The sequence below is a fragment of the Corythoichthys intestinalis genome, unplaced genomic scaffold (assembly GCF_030265065.1).
Source record: "Corythoichthys intestinalis isolate RoL2023-P3 unplaced genomic scaffold, ASM3026506v1 HiC_scaffold_33, whole genome shotgun sequence".
NCBI lineage: Eukaryota > Metazoa > Chordata > Actinopteri > Syngnathiformes > Syngnathidae > Corythoichthys > Corythoichthys intestinalis.
Window position 1 is genome coordinate 769,065 of NW_026651602.1, and position 16,700 is coordinate 785,764.

Below are 16,700 nucleotides of genomic sequence, written 5' to 3' on the forward strand. Positions count from 1 at the left end.
CACAGTGAGATCTATGCGATATGGCCGAGAAATGTAATTTTGATGTTAACTCCCAAACCGCTGCGCAGAAGTAAACCAAACTTCACCCAATAGTGTATTGTATCACAATCTAGTAGTTACATTTGAAAATTTTGTTCTAGGACATTTTGTTTGAACGCAATCATCAAACTTAATTAAAAAAGTCATTTAAGCCTTTTCACAGTGAGATCTATGCCATATGGCCGAGAAATGTAATTTTGATGTTAACTCCCAAACCGCTGCGCAGAAGTCAACCAAACTTCACCCAATAGTGTATTGTATCACAATCTAGTAGTTACATTTGAAAATTTTGTTCTAGGACATTTTGTTTGAGCGCAATCCTCAAACTTAGGTCAAAAAAGCCATTTAAGCCTTTTCACAGTGAGATCTATGCGATATGGCCGAGAAATGTAATTTTGATGTTAACTCCCAAACCGCTGCGCAGAAGTCAACCAAACTTCACCCAATAGTGTATTGTATCACATTCTTGTAGTTACATTTGAAAATTTCGTTCTAGGACATTTGGTTTGAGCGCAATCATTAAACTTAGGTCAAAAAAGCCATTTAAGCCTTTTCACAGTGAGATCTATGCGATATGGCCGAGAAATGTAATTTTGATGTTAACTCCCAAACCGCTGCGCAGAAGTCAACCAAACTTCATCCATTAGTGTATTGTATCACAATCTAGTAGTTACATGTGAAAATTTGGTTCTAGGACATTTGATTTGAGCGCAATCCTCAAACTTAGGTCAAAAAAGCCATTTAAGCCTTTTCACAGTGAGATCCATGCGATATGGCCGAGAAATGTAATTTTGATGTTAACTCCCAAACCGCTGCGCAGAAGTCAACCAAACTTCACCCAATAGTGTATTGTATCACAATCTAGTAGTTACATTTGAAAATTTTGTTCTAGGACATTTTGTTTGAACGCAATCATCAAACTTAATTAAAAAAGTCATTTAAGCCTTTTCACAGTGAGATCTATGCGATATGGCCGAGAAATGTAATTTTGATGTTAACTCCCAAACCGCTGCGCAGAAGTCAACCAAACTTCACCCAATAGTGTATTGTATCACAATCTAGTAGTTACATTTGAAAATTTTGTTCTAGGAAATTTTGTTTGAGCGCAATCATCAAACTTAATTAAAAAAGTCATTTAAGCCTTTTCACAGTGAGATCTATGCGATATGGCCGAGAAATGTAATTTTGATGTTAACTCCCAAACCGCTGCGCAGAAGTCAACCAAACTTCACCCATTAGTGTATTGTATCACAATCTAGTAGTTACATGTGGAAATTTGGTTCTAGGACATTTGATTTGAGCGCAATCCTCAAACTTAGGTCAAAAAAGCCATTTAAGCCTTTTCACAGTGAGATCTATGCGATATGGCCGAGAAATGTAATTTTGATGTTAACTCCCAAACCGCTGCGCAGAAGTCAACCAAACTTCACCCAATAGTGTATTGTATCACATTCTAGTAGTTACATTTTAAAATTTCGTTCAAGGACATTTGGTTTGAGCGCAATTATTAAACTTAGGTCAAAAAAGCCATTTAAGCCTTTTCACAGTGAGATCTATGCGATATGGCCGAGAAATGTAATTTTGATGTTAACTCCCAAACCGCTGCGCAGAAGTAAACCAAACTTCACCCATTAGTGTATTGTATCACAATCTAGTAGTTACATGTAGAAATTTGGTTCTAGGACATTTGATTTGAGCGCAATCCTCAAACTTAGGTCAAAAAAGCCATTAAAGCCTTTTCACAGTGAGATCAATGCGATATGGCCGAGAAATGTAATTTTGATGTTAACTCCCAAACCGCTGCGCAAAAGTCAACCAAACTTCACCCAATAGTGTATTGTATCACAATCTAGTAGTTACATTTGAAAATTTTGTTCTAGGACATTTTGTTTGAACGCAATCATCAAACTTAATTAAAAAAGTCATTTAAGCCTTTTCACAGTGAGATCTATGCCATATGGCCGAGAAATGTAATTTTGATGTTAACTCCCAAACCGCTGCGCAGAAGTCAACCAAACTTCACCCAATAGTGTATTGTATCACAATCTAGTAGTTACATTTGAAAATTTTGTTCTAGGACATTTTGTTTGAGCGCAATCCTCAAACTTAGGTCAAAAAAGCCATTTAAGCCTTTTCACAGTGAGATCTATGCGATATGGCCGAGAAATGTAATTTTGATGTTAACTCCCAAACCGCTGCGCAGAAGTCAACCAAACTTCACCCAATAGTGTATTGTATCACATTCTTGTAGTTACATTTGAAAATTTCGTTCTAGGACATTTGGTTTGAGCGCAATCATTAAACTTAGGTCAAAAAAGCCATTTAAGCCTTTTCACAGTGAGATCTATGCGATATGGCCGAGAAATGTAATTTTGATGTTAACTCCCAAACCGCTGCGCAGAAGTCAACCAAACTTCATCCATTAGTGTATTGTATCACAATCTAGTAGTTACATGTGAAAATTTGGTTCTAGGACATTTGATTTGAGCGCAATCCTCAAACTTAGGTCAAAAAAGCCATTTAAGCCTTTTCATAGTGAGATCCATGCGATATGGCCGAGAAATGTAATTTTGATGTTAACTCCCAAACCGCTGCGCAGAAGTCAACCAAACTTCACCCAATAGTGTATTGTATCACAATCTAGTAGTTACATTTGAAAATTTTGTTCTAGGACATTTTGTTTGAACGCAATCATCAAACTTAATTAAAAAAGTCATTTAAGCCTTTTCACAGTGAGATCTATGCGATATGGCCGAGAAATGTAATTTTGATGTTAACTCCCAAACCGCTGCGCAGAAGTCAACCAAACTTCACCCATTAGTGTATTGTATCACAATCTAGTAGTTACATGTGGAAATTTGGTTATTGGACATTTGATTTGAGCGCAATCCTCAAACTTAGGTCAAAAAAGCCATTTAAGCCTTTTCACAGTGAGATCTATGCGATATGGCCGAGAAATGTAATTTTGATGTTAACTCCCAAACCGCTGCGCAGAAGTCAACCAAACTTCACCCAATAGTGTATTGTATCACAATCTAGTAGTTACATTTGAAAATTTTGTTCTAGGACATTTTGTTTGAACGCAATCATCAAACTTAATTAAAAAAGTCATTTAAGCCTTTTCACAGTGAGATCTATGCGATATGGCCGAGAAATGTAATTTTGATGTTAACTCCCAAACCGCTGCGCAGAAGTCAACCAAACTTCACCCAATAGTGTATTGTATCACAATCTAGTAGTTACATTTGAAAATTTTGTTCTAGGAAATTTTGTTTGAGCGCAATCATCAAACTTAATTAAAAAAGTCATTTAAGCCTTTTCACAGTGAGATCTATGCGATATGGCCGAGAAATGTAATTTTGATGTTAACTCCAAAACCGCTGCGCAGAAGTCAACCAAACTTCACCCATTAGTGTATTGTATCACAATCTAGTAGTTACATGTGAAAATTTGGTTCTAGGACATTTGATTTGAGCGCAATCCTCAAACTTAGGTCAAAAAAGCCATTTAAGCCTTTTCACAGTGAGATCCATGCGATATGGCCGAGAAATGTAATTTTGATGTTAACTCCCAAACCGCTGCGCAGAAGTCAACCAAACTTCACCCAATAGTGTATTGTATCACAATCTAGTAGTTACATTTGAAAATTTTGTTCTAGGACATTTTGTTTGAACGCAATCATCAAACTTAATTAAAAAAGTCATTTAAGCCTTTTCACAGTGAGATCTATGCGATATGGCCGAGAAATGTAATTTTGATGTTAACTCCCAAACCGCTGCGCAGAAGTCAACCAAACTTCACCCATTAGTGTATTGTATCACAATCTAGTAGTTACGTGTGGAAATTTGGTTATTGGACATTTGATTTGAGCGCAATCCTCAAACTTAGGTCAAAAAAGCCATTTAAGCCTTTTCACAGTGAGATCTATGCGATATGGCCGAGAAATGTAATTTTGATGTTAACTCCCAAACCGCTGCGCAGAAGTCAACCAAACTTCACCTATTAGTGTATTGTATCACAATCTAGTAGTTACATGTGGAAATTTGGTTCTAGGACATTTGATTTGAGCGCAATCCTCAAACTTAGGTCAAAAAAGCCATTTAAGCCTTTTCACAGTGAGATCTATGCGATATGGCCGAGAAATGTAATTTTGATGTTAACTCCCAAACCGCTGCGCAGAAGTCAACCAAACTTCACCCAATAGTGTATTGTATCACTTTCTAGTAGTTACATTTGAAAATTTTGTTCTAGGACATTTGGTTTGAGCGCAATTATTAAACTTAGGTCAAAAAAGCCATTTAAGCCTTTTCACAGTGAGATCTATGCGATATGGCCGAGAAATGTAATTTTGATTTTAACTCCCAAACCGCTGCGCAGAAGTCAACCAAACTTCACCCAATAGTGTATTGTATCACATTCTAGTAGTTACATTTGAAAATTTCGTTCTAGGACATTTGGTTTGAGCGCAATCATTAAACTTAGGTCAAAAAAGCCATTTAAGCCTTTTCACAGTGAGATCTATGCGATATGGCCGAGAAATGTAATTTTGATGTTAACTCCCAAACCGCTGCGCAGAAGTCAACCAAACTTCACCCAATAGTGTATTGTATCACAATCTAGTAGTTACATTTGAAAATTTTGTTCTAGGAAATTTTGTTTGAGCGCAATCATCAAACTTAATTAAAAAAGTCATTTAAGCCTTTTCACAGTGAGATCTATGCGATATGGCCGAGAAATGTAATTTTGATGTTAACTCCCAAACCGCTGCGCAGAAGTCAACCAAACTTCACCCATTAGTGTATTGTATCACAATCTAGTAGTTACATGTGGAAATTTGGTTCTAGGACATTTGATTTGAGCGCAATCCTCAAACTTAGGTCAAAAAAGCCATTTAAGCCTTTTCACAGTGAGATCTATGCGATATGGCCGAGAAATGTAATTTTGATGTTAACTCCCAAACCGCTGCGCAGAAGTCAACCAAACTTCACCCAATAGTGTATTGTATCACATTCTAGTAGTTACATTTTAAAATTTCGTTCAAGGACATTTGGTTTGAGCGCAATTATTAAACTTAGGTCAAAAAAGCCATTTAAGCCTTTTCACAGTGAGATCTATGCGATATGGCCGAGAAATGTAATTTTGATGTTAACTCCCAAACCGCTGCGCAGAAGTAAACCAAACTTCACCCATTAGTGTATTGTATCACAATCTAGTAGTTACATGTAGAAATTTGGTTCTAGGACATTTGATTTGAGCGCAATCCTCAAACTTAGGTCAAAAAAGCCATTAAAGCCTTTTCACAGTGAGATCAATGCGATATGGCCGAGAAATGTAATTTTGATGTTAACTCCCAAACCGCTGCGCAAAAGTCAACCAAACTTCACCCAATAGTGTATTGTATCACAATCTAGTAGTTACATTTGAAAATTTTGTTCTAGGACATTTTGTTTGAACGCAATCATCAAACTTAATTAAAAAAGTCATTTAAGCCTTTTCACAGTGAGATCTATGCCATATGGCCGAGAAATGTAATTTTGATGTTAACTCCCAAACCGCTGCGCAGAAGTCAACCAAACTTCACCCAATAGTGTATTGTATCACAATCTAGTAGTTACATTTGAAAATTTTGTTCTAGGACATTTTGTTTGAGCGCAATCCTCAAACTTAGGTCAAAAAAGCCATTTAAGCCTTTTCACAGTGAGATCTATGCGATATGGCCGAGAAATGTAATTTTGATGTTAACTCCCAAACCGCTGCGCAGAAGTCAACCAAACTTCACCCAATAGTGTATTGTATCACATTCTTGTAGTTACATTTGAAAATTTCGTTCTAGGACATTTGGTTTGAGCGCAATCATTAAACTTAGGTCAAAAAAGCCATTTAAGCCTTTTCACAGTGAGATCTATGCGATATGGCCGAGAAATGTAATTTTGATGTTAACTCCCAAACCGCTGCGCAGAAGTCAACCAAACTTCACCCATTAGTGTATTGTATCACAATCTAGTAGTTACATGTGAAAATTTGGTTCTAGGACATTTGATTTGAGCGCAATCCTCAAACTTAGGTCAAAAAAGCCATTTAAGCCTTTTCACAGTGAGATCCATGCGATATGGCCGAGAAATGTAATTTTGATGTTAACTCCCAAACCGCTGCGCAGAAGTCAACCAAACTTCACCCAATAGTGTATTGTATCACAATCTAGTAGTTACATTTGAAAATTTTGTTCTAGGACATTTTGTTTGAACGCAATCATCAAACTTAATTAAAAAAGTCATTTAAGCCTTTTCACAGTGAGATCTATGCGATATGGCCGAGAAATGTAATTTTGATGTTAACTCCCAAACCGCTGCGCAGAAGTCAACCAAACTTCACCCATTAGTGTATTGTATCACAATCTAGTAGTTACATGTGGAAATTTGGTTATTGGACATTTGATTTGAGCGCAATCATCAAACTTAATTAAAAAAGTCATTTAAGCCTTTTCACAGTGAGATCTATGCGATATGGCCGAGAAATGTAATTTTGATGTTAACTCCCAAACCGCTGCGCAGAAGTCAACCAAACTTCACCCATTAGTGTATTGTATCACAATCTAGTAGTTACATGTGAAAATTTGGTTCTAGGACATTTGATTTGAGCGCAATCCTCAAACTTAGGTCAAAAAAGCCATTTAAGCCTTTTCACAGTGAGATCCATGCGATATGGCCGAGAAATGTAATTTTGATGTTAACTCCCAAACCGCTGCGCAGAAGTCAACCAAACTTCACCCAATAGTGTATTGTATCACAATCTAGTAGTTACATTTGAAAATTTTGTTCTAGGACATTTTGTTTGAACGCAATCATCAAACTTAATTAAAAAAGTCATTTAAGCCTTTTCACAGTGAGATCTATGCGATATGGCCGAGAAATGTAATTTTGATGTTAACTCCCAAACCGCTGCGCAGAAGTCAACCAAACTTCACCCATTAGTGTATTGTATCACAATCTAGTAGTTACGTGTGGAAATTTGGTTATTGGACATTTGATTTGAGCGCAATCCTCAAACTTAGGTCAAAAAAGCCATTTAAGCCTTTTCACAGTGAGATCTATGCGATATGGCCGAGAAATGTAATTTTGATGTTAACTCCCAAACCGCTGCGCAGAAGTCAACCAAACTTCACCTATTAGTGTATTGTATCACAATCTAGTAGTTACATGTGGAAATTTGGTTCTAGGACATTTGATTTGAGCGCAATCCTCAAACTTAGGTCAAAAAAGCCATTTAAGCCTTTTCACAGTGAGATCTATGCGATATGGCCGAGAAATGTAATTTTGATGTTAACTCCCAAACCGCTGCGCAGAAGTCAACCAAACTTCACCCAATAGTGTATTGTATCACTTTCTAGTAGTTACATTTGAAAATTTTGTTCTAGGACATTTGGTTTGAGCGCAATTATTAAACTTAGGTCAAAAAAGCCATTTAAGCCTTTTCACAGTGAGATCTATGCGATATGGCCGAGAAATGTAATTTTGATTTTAACTCCCAAACCGCTGCGCAGAAGTCAACCAAACTTCACCCAATAGTGTATTGTATCACATTCTAGTAGTTACATTTGAAAATTTCGTTCTAGGACATTTGGTTTGAGCGCAATCATTAAACTTAGGTCAAAAAAGCCATTTAAGCCTTTTCACAGTGAGATCTATGCGATATGGCCGAGAAATGTAATTTTGATGTTAACTCCCAAACCGCTGCGCAGAAGTCAACCAAACTTCACCCAATAGTGTATTGTATCACAATCTAGTAGTTACATTTGAAAATTTTGTTCTAGGAAATTTTGTTTGAGCGCAATCATCAAACTTAATTAAAAAAGTCATTTAAGCCTTTTCACAGTGAGATCTATGCGATATGGCCGAGAAATGTAATTTTGATGTTAACTCCCAAACCGCTGCGCAGAAGTCAACCAAACTTCACCCATTAGTGTATTGTATCACAATCTAGTAGTTACATGTGGAAATTTGGTTCTAGGACATTTGATTTGAGCGCAATCCTCAAACTTAGGTCAAAAAAGCCATTTAAGCCTTTTCACAGTGAGATCTATGCGATATGGCCGAGAAATGTAATTTTGATGTTAACTCCCAAACCGCTGCGCAGAAGTCAACCAAACTTCACCCAATAGTGTATTGTATCACATTCTAGTAGTTACATTTTAAAATTTCGTTCAAGGACATTTGGTTTGAGCGCAATTATTAAACTTAGGTCAAAAAAGCCATTTAAGCCTTTTCACAGTGAGATCTATGCGATATGGCCGAGAAATGTAATTTTGATGTTAACTCCCAAACCGCTGCGCAGAAGTCAACCAAACTTCACCCAATAGTGTATTGTATCACATTCTAGTAGTTACATTTTAAAATTTCGTTCAAGGACATTTGGTTTGAGCGCAATTATTAAACTTAGGTCAAAAAAGCCATTTAAGCCTTTTCACAGTGAGATCTATGCGATATGGCCGAGAAATGTAATTTTGATGTTAACTCCCAAACCGCTGCGCAGAAGTAAACCAAACTTCACCCATTAGTGTATTGTATCACAATCTAGTAGTTACATTTGAAAATTTTGTTCTAGGACATTTTGTTTGAGCGCAATCCTCAAACTTAGGTCAAAAAAGCCATTTAAGCCTTTTCACAGTGAGATCTATGCGATATGGCCGAGAAATGTAATTTTGATGTTAACTCCCAAACCGCTGCGCAGAAGTCAACCAAACTTCACCCAATAGTGTATTGTATCACATTCTTGTAGTTACATTTGAAAATTTCGTTCTAGGACATTTGGTTTGAGCGCAATCATTAAACTTAGGTCAAAAAAGCCATTTAAGCCTTTTCACAGTGAGATCTATGCGATATGGCCGAGAAATGTAATTTTGATGTTAACTCCCAAACCGCTGCGCAGAAGTCAACCAAACTTCACCCATTAGTGTATTGTATCACAATCTAGTAGTTACATGTGAAAATTTGGTTCTAGGACATTTGATTTGAGCGCAATCCTCAAACTTAGGTCAAAAAAGCCATTTAAGCCTTTTCACAGTGAGATCTATGCGATATGGCCGAGAAATGTAATTTTGATGTTAACTCCCAAACCGCTGCGCAGAAGTCAACCAAACTTCACCCAATAGTGTATTGTATCACATTCTAGTAGTTACATTTTAAAATTTCGTTCAAGGACATTTGGTTTGAGCGCAATTATTAAACTTAGGTCAAAAAAGCCATTTAAGCCTTTTCACAGTGAGATCTATGCGATATGGCCGAGAAATGTAATTTTGATGTTAACTCCCAAACCGCTGCGCAGAAGTCAACCAAACTTCACCTATTAGTGTATTGTATCACAATCTAGTAGTTACATGTGGAAATTTGGTTCTAGGACATTTGATTTGAGCGCAATCCTCAAACTTAGGTCAAAAAAGCCATTTAAGCCTTTTCACAGTGAGATCTATGCGATATGGCCGAGAAATGTAATTTTGATGTTAACTCCCAAACCGCTGCGCAGAAGTCAACCAAACTTCACCCAATAGTGTATTGTATCACTTTCTAGTAGTTACATTTGAAAATTTTGTTCTAGGACATTTGGTTTGAGCGCAATTATTAAACTTAGGTCAAAAAAGCCATTTAAGCCTTTTCACAGTGAGATCTATGCGATATGGCCGAGAAATGTAATTTTGATTTTAACTCCCAAACCGCTGCGCAGAAGTCAACCAAACTTCACCCAATAGTGTATTGTATCACATTCTAGTAGTTACATTTGAAAATTTCGTTCTAGGACATTTGGTTTGAGCGCAATCATTAAACTTAGGTCAAAAAAGCCATTTAAGCCTTTTCACAGTGAGATCTATGCGATATGGCCGAGAAATGTAATTTTGATGTTAACTCCCAAACCGCTGCGCAGAAGTCAACCAAACTTCACCCAATAGTGTATTGTATCACAATCTAGTAGTTACATTTGAAAATTTTGTTCTAGGAAATTTTGTTTGAGCGCAATCATCAAACTTAATTAAAAAAGTCATTTAAGCCTTTTCACAGTGAGATCTATGCGATATGGCCGAGAAATGTAATTTTGATGTTAACTCCCAAACCGCTGCGCAGAAGTCAACCAAACTTCACCCATTAGTGTATTGTATCACAATCTAGTAGTTACATGTGGAAATTTGGTTCTAGGACATTTGATTTGAGCGCAATCCTCAAACTTAGGTCAAAAAAGCCATTTAAGCCTTTTCACAGTGAGATCTATGCGATATGGCCGAGAAATGTAATTTTGATGTTAACTCCCAAACCGCTGCGCAGAAGTCAACCAAACTTCACCCAATAGTGTATTGTATCACATTCTAGTAGTTACATTTTAAAATTTCGTTCAAGGACATTTGGTTTGAGCGCAATTATTAAACTTAGGTCAAAAAAGCCATTTAAGCCTTTTCACAGTGAGATCTATGCGATATGGCCGAGAAATGTAATTTTGATGTTAACTCCCAAACCGCTGCGCAGAAGTCAACCAAACTTCACCCAATAGTGTATTGTATCACATTCTAGTAGTTACATTTTAAAATTTCGTTCAAGGACATTTGGTTTGAGCGCAATTATTAAACTTAGGTCAAAAAAGCCATTTAAGCCTTTTCACAGTGAGATCTATGCGATATGGCCGAGAAATGTAATTTTGATGTTAACTCCCAAACCGCTGCGCAGAAGTAAACCAAACTTCACCCATTAGTGTATTGTATCACAATCTAGTAGTTACATGTAGAAATTTGGTTCTAGGACATTTGATTTGAGCGCAATCCTCAAACTTAGGTCAAAAAAGCCATTAAAGCCTTTTCACAGTGAGATCTATGCGATATGGCCGAGAAATGTAATTTTGATGTTAACTCCCAAACCGCTGCGCAAAAGTCAACCAAACTTCACCCAATAATGTATTGTATCACAATCTAGTAGTTACATTTGAAAATTTTGTTCTAGGACATTTTGTTTGAACGCAATCATCAAACTTAATTAAAAAAGTCATTTAAGCCTTTTCACAGTGAGATCTATGCCATATGGCCGAGAAATGTAATTTTGATGTTAACTCCCAAACCGCTGCGCAGAAGTCAACCAAACTTCACCCAATAGTGTATTGTATCACAATCTAGTAGTTACATTTGAAAATTTTGTTCTAGGACATTTTGTTTGAGCGCAATCCTCAAACTTAGGTCAAAAAAGCCATTTAAGCCTTTTCACAGTGAGATCTATGCGATATGGCCGAGAAATGTAATTTTGATGTTAACTCCCAAACCGCTGCGCAGAAGTCAACCAAACTTCACCCAATAGTGTATTGTATCACATTCTTGTAGTTACATTTGAAAATTTCGTTCTAGGACATTTGGTTTGAGCGCAATCATTAAACTTAGGTCAAAAAAGCCATTTAAGCCTTTTCACAGTGAGATCTATGCGATATGGCCGAGAAATGTAATTTTGATGTTAACTCCCAAACCGCTGCGCAGAAGTCAACCAAACTTCACCCATTAGTGTATTGTATCACAATCTAGTAGTTACATGTGAAAATTTGGTTCTAGGACATTTGATTTGAGCGCAATCCTCAAACTTAGGTCAAAAAAGCCATTTAAGCCTTTTCACAGTGAGATCTATGCGATATGGCCGAGAAATGTAATTTTGATGTTAACTCCCAAACCGCTGCGCAGAAGTCAACCAAACTTCACCCAATAGTGTATTGTATCACTTTCTAGTAGTTACATTTGAAAATTTTGTTCTAGGACATTTGGTTTGAGCGCAATTATTAAACTTAGGTCAAAAAAGCCATTTAAGCCTTTTCACAGTGAGATCTATGCGATATGGCCGAGAAATGTAATTTTGATTTTAACTCCCAAACCGCTGCGCAGAAGTCAACCAAACTTCACCCAATAGTGTATTGTATCACATTCTAGTAGTTACATTTGAAAATTTCGTTCTAGGACATTTGGTTTGAGCGCAATCATTAAACTTAGGTCAAAAAAGCCATTTAAGCCTTTTCACAGTGAGATCTATGCGATATGGCCGAGAAATGTAATTTTGATGTTAACTCCCAAACCGCTGCGCAGAAGTCAACCAAACTTCACCCAATAGTGTATTGTATCACAATCTAGTAGTTACATTTGAAAATTTTGTTCTAGGAAATTTTGTTTGAGCGCAATCATCAAACTTAATTAAAAAAGTCATTTAAGCCTTTTCACAGTGAGATCTATGCGATATGGCCGAGAAATGTAATTTTGATGTTAACTCCCAAACCGCTGCGCAGAAGTCAACCAAACTTCACCCATTAGTGTATTGTATCACAATCTAGTAGTTACATGTGGAAATTTGGTTCTAGGACATTTGATTTGAGCGCAATCCTCAAACTTAGGTCAAAAAAGCCATTTAAGCCTTTTCACAGTGAGATCTATGCGATATGGCCGAGAAATGTAATTTTGATGTTAACTCCCAAACCGCTGCGCAGAAGTCAACCAAACTTCACCCAATAGTGTATTGTATCACATTCTAGTAGTTACATTTTAAAATTTCGTTCAAGGACATTTGGTTTGAGCGCAATTATTAAACTTAGGTCAAAAAAGCCATTTAAGCCTTTTCACAGTGAGATCTATGCGATATGGCCGAGAAATGTAATTTTGATGTTAACTCCCAAACCGCTGCGCAGAAGTCAACCAAACTTCACCCAATAGTGTATTGTATCACATTCTAGTAGTTACATTTTAAAATTTCGTTCAAGGACATTTGGTTTGAGCGCAATTATTAAACTTAGGTCAAAAAAGCCATTTAAGCCTTTTCACAGTGAGATCTATGCGATATGGCCGAGAAATGTAATTTTGATGTTAACTCCCAAACCGCTGCGCAGAAGTAAACCAAACTTCACCCATTAGTGTATTGTATCACAATCTAGTAGTTACATGTAGAAATTTGGTTCTAGGACATTTGATTTGAGCGCAATCCTCAAACTTAGGTCAAAAAAGCCATTAAAGCCTTTTCACAGTGAGATCTATGCGATATGGCCGAGAAATGTAATTTTGATGTTAACTCCCAAACCGCTGCGCAAAAGTCAACCAAACTTCACCCAATAGTGTATTGTATCACAATCTAGTAGTTACATTTGAAAATTTTGTTCTAGGACATTTTGTTTGAACGCAATCATCAAACTTAATTAAAAAAGTCATTTAAGCCTTTTCACAGTGAGATCTATGCCATATGGCCGAGAAATGTAATTTTGATGTTAACTCCCAAACCGCTGCGCAGAAGTCAACCAAACTTCACCCAATAGTGTATTGTATCACAATCTAGTAGTTACATTTGAAAATTTTGTTCTAGGACATTTTGTTTGAGCGCAATCCTCAAACTTAGGTCAAAAAAGCCATTTAAGCCTTTTCACAGTGAGATCTATGCGATATGGCCGAGAAATGTAATTTTGATGTTAACTCCCAAACCGCTGCGCAGAAGTCAACCAAACTTCACCCAATAGTGTATTGTATCACATTCTTGTAGTTACATTTGAAAATTTCGTTCTAGGACATTTGGTTTGAGCGCAATCATTAAACTTAGGTCAAAAAAGCCATTTAAGCCTTTTCACAGTGAGATCTATGCGATATGGCCGAGAAATGTAATTTTGATGTTAACTCCCAAACCGCTGCGCAGAAGTCAACCAAACTTCACCCATTAGTGTATTGTATCACAATCTAGTAGTTACATGTGAAAATTTGGTTCTAGGACATTTGATTTGAGCGCAATCCTCAAACTTAGGTCAAAAAAGCCATTTAAGCCTTTTCACAGTGAGATCTATGCGATATGGCCGAGAAATGTAATTTTGATGTTAACTCCCAAACCGCTGCGCAGAAGTCAACCAAACTTCACCCAATAGTGTATTGTATCACATTCTAGTAGTTACATTTTAAAATTTCGTTCAAGGACATTTGGTTTGAGCGCAATTATTAAACTTAGGTCAAAAAAGCCATTTAAGCCTTTTCACAGTGAGATCTATGCGATATGGCCGAGAAATGTAATTTTGATGTTAACTCCCAAACCGCTGCGCAGAAGTCAACCAAACTTCACCTATTAGTGTATTGTATCACAATCTAGTAGTTACATGTGGAAATTTGGTTCTAGGACATTTGATTTGAGCGCAATCCTCAAACTTAGGTCAAAAAAGCCATTTAAGCCTTTTCACAGTGAGATCTATGCGATATGGCCGAGAAATGTAATTTTGATGTTAACTCCCAAACCGCTGCGCAGAAGTCAACCAAACTTCACCCAATAGTGTATTGTATCACTTTCTAGTAGTTACATTTGAAAATTTTGTTCTAGGACATTTGGTTTGAGCGCAATTATTAAACTTAGGTCAAAAAAGCCATTTAAGCCTTTTCACAGTGAGATCTATGCGATATGGCCGAGAAATGTAATTTTGATTTTAACTCCCAAACCGCTGCGCAGAAGTCAACCAAACTTCACCCAATAGTGTATTGTATCACATTCTAGTAGTTACATTTGAAAATTTCGTTCTAGGACATTTGGTTTGAGCGCAATCATTAAACTTAGGTCAAAAAAGCCATTTAAGCCTTTTCACAGTGAAATCTATGCGATATGGCCGAGAAATGTAATTTTGATGTTAACTCCCAAACCGCTGCGCAGAAGTCAACCAAACTTCACCCAATAGTGTATTGTATCACTTTCTAGTAGTTACATTTGAAAATTTTGTTCTAGGACATTTGGTTTGAGCGCAATTATTAAACTTAGGTCAAAAAAGCCATTTAAGCCTTTTCACAGTGAGATCTATGCGATATGGCCGAGAAATGTAATTTTGATTTTAACTCCCAAACCGCTGCGCAGAAGTCAACCAAACTTCACCCATTAGTGTATTGTATCACAATCTAGTAGTTACATGTGGAAATTTGGTTCTAGGACATTTGATTTGAGCGCAATCCTCAAACTTAGGTCAAAAAAGCCATTTAAGCCTTTTCACAGTGAGATCTATGCGATATGGCCGAGAAATGTAATTTTGATGTTAACTCCCAAACCGCTGCGCAGAAGTCAACCAAACTTCACCCAATAGTGTATTGTATCACATTCTAGTAGTTACATTTTAAAATTTCGTTCAAGGACATTTGGTTTGAGCGCAATTATTAAACTTAGGTCAAAAAAGCCATTTAAGCCTTTTCACAGTGAGATCTATGCGATATGGCCGAGAAATGTAATTTTGATGTTAACTCCCAAACCGCTGCGCAGAAGTCAACCAAACTTCACCCAATAGTGTATTGTATCACATTCTAGTAGTTACATTTTAAAATTTCGTTCAAGGACATTTGGTTTGAGCGCAATTATTAAACTTAGGTCAAAAAAGCCATTTAAGCCTTTTCACAGTGAGATCTATGCGATATGGCCGAGAAATGTAATTTTGATGTTAACTCCCAAACCGCTGCGCAGAAGTAAACCAAACTTCACCCATTAGTGTATTGTATCACAATCTAGTAGTTACATGTAGAAATTTGGTTCTAGGACATTTGATTTGAGCGCAATCCTCAAACTTAGGTCAAACAAGCCATTAAAGCCTTTTCACAGTGAGATCTATGCGATATGGCCGAGAAATGTAATTTTGATGTTAACTCCCAAACCGCTGCGCAAAAGTCAACCAAACTTCACCCAATAGTGTATTGTATCACAATCTAGTAGTTACATTTGAAAATTTTGTTCTAGGACATTTTGTTTGAACGCAATCATCAAACTTAATTAAAAAAGTCATTTAAGCCTTTTCACAGTGAGATCTATGCCATATGGCCGAGAAATGTAATTTTGATGTTAACTCCCAAACCGCTGCGCAGAAGTCAACCAAACTTCACCCAATAGTGTATTGTATCACAATCTAGTAGTTACATTTGAAAATTTTGTTCTAGGACATTTTGTTTGAGCGCAATCCTCAAACTTAGGTCAAAAAAGCCATTTAAGCCTTTTCACAGTGAGATCTATGCGATATGGCCGAGAAATGTAATTTTGATGTTAACTCCCAAACCGCTGCGCAGAAGTCAACCAAACTTCACCTATTAGTGTATTGTATCACAATCTAGTAGTTACATGTGGAAATTTGGTTCTAGGACATTTGATTTGAGCGCAATCCTCAAACTTAGGTCAAAAAAGCCATTTAAGCCTTTTCACAGTGAGATCTATGCGATATGGCCGAGAAATGTAATTTTGATGTTAACTCCCAAACCGCTGCGCAGAAGTCAACCAAACTTCACCCAATAGTGTATTGTATCACTTTCTAGTAGTTACATTTGAAAATTTTGTTCTAGGACATTTGGTTTGAGCGCAATTATTAAACTTAGGTCAAAAAAGCCATTTAAGCCTTTTCACAGTGAGATCTATGCGATATGGCCGAGAAATGTAATTTTGATTTTAACTCCCAAACCGCTGCGCAGAAGTCAACCAAACTTCACCCAATAGTGTATTGTATCACATTCTAGTAGTTACATTTGAAAATTTCGTTCTAGGACATTTGGTTTGAGCGCAATCATTAAACTTAGGTCAAAAAAGCCATTTAAGCCTTTTCACAGTGAGATCTATGCGATATGGCCGAGAAATGTAATTTTGATGTTAACTCCCAAACCGCTGCGCAGAAGTCAACCAAACTTCACC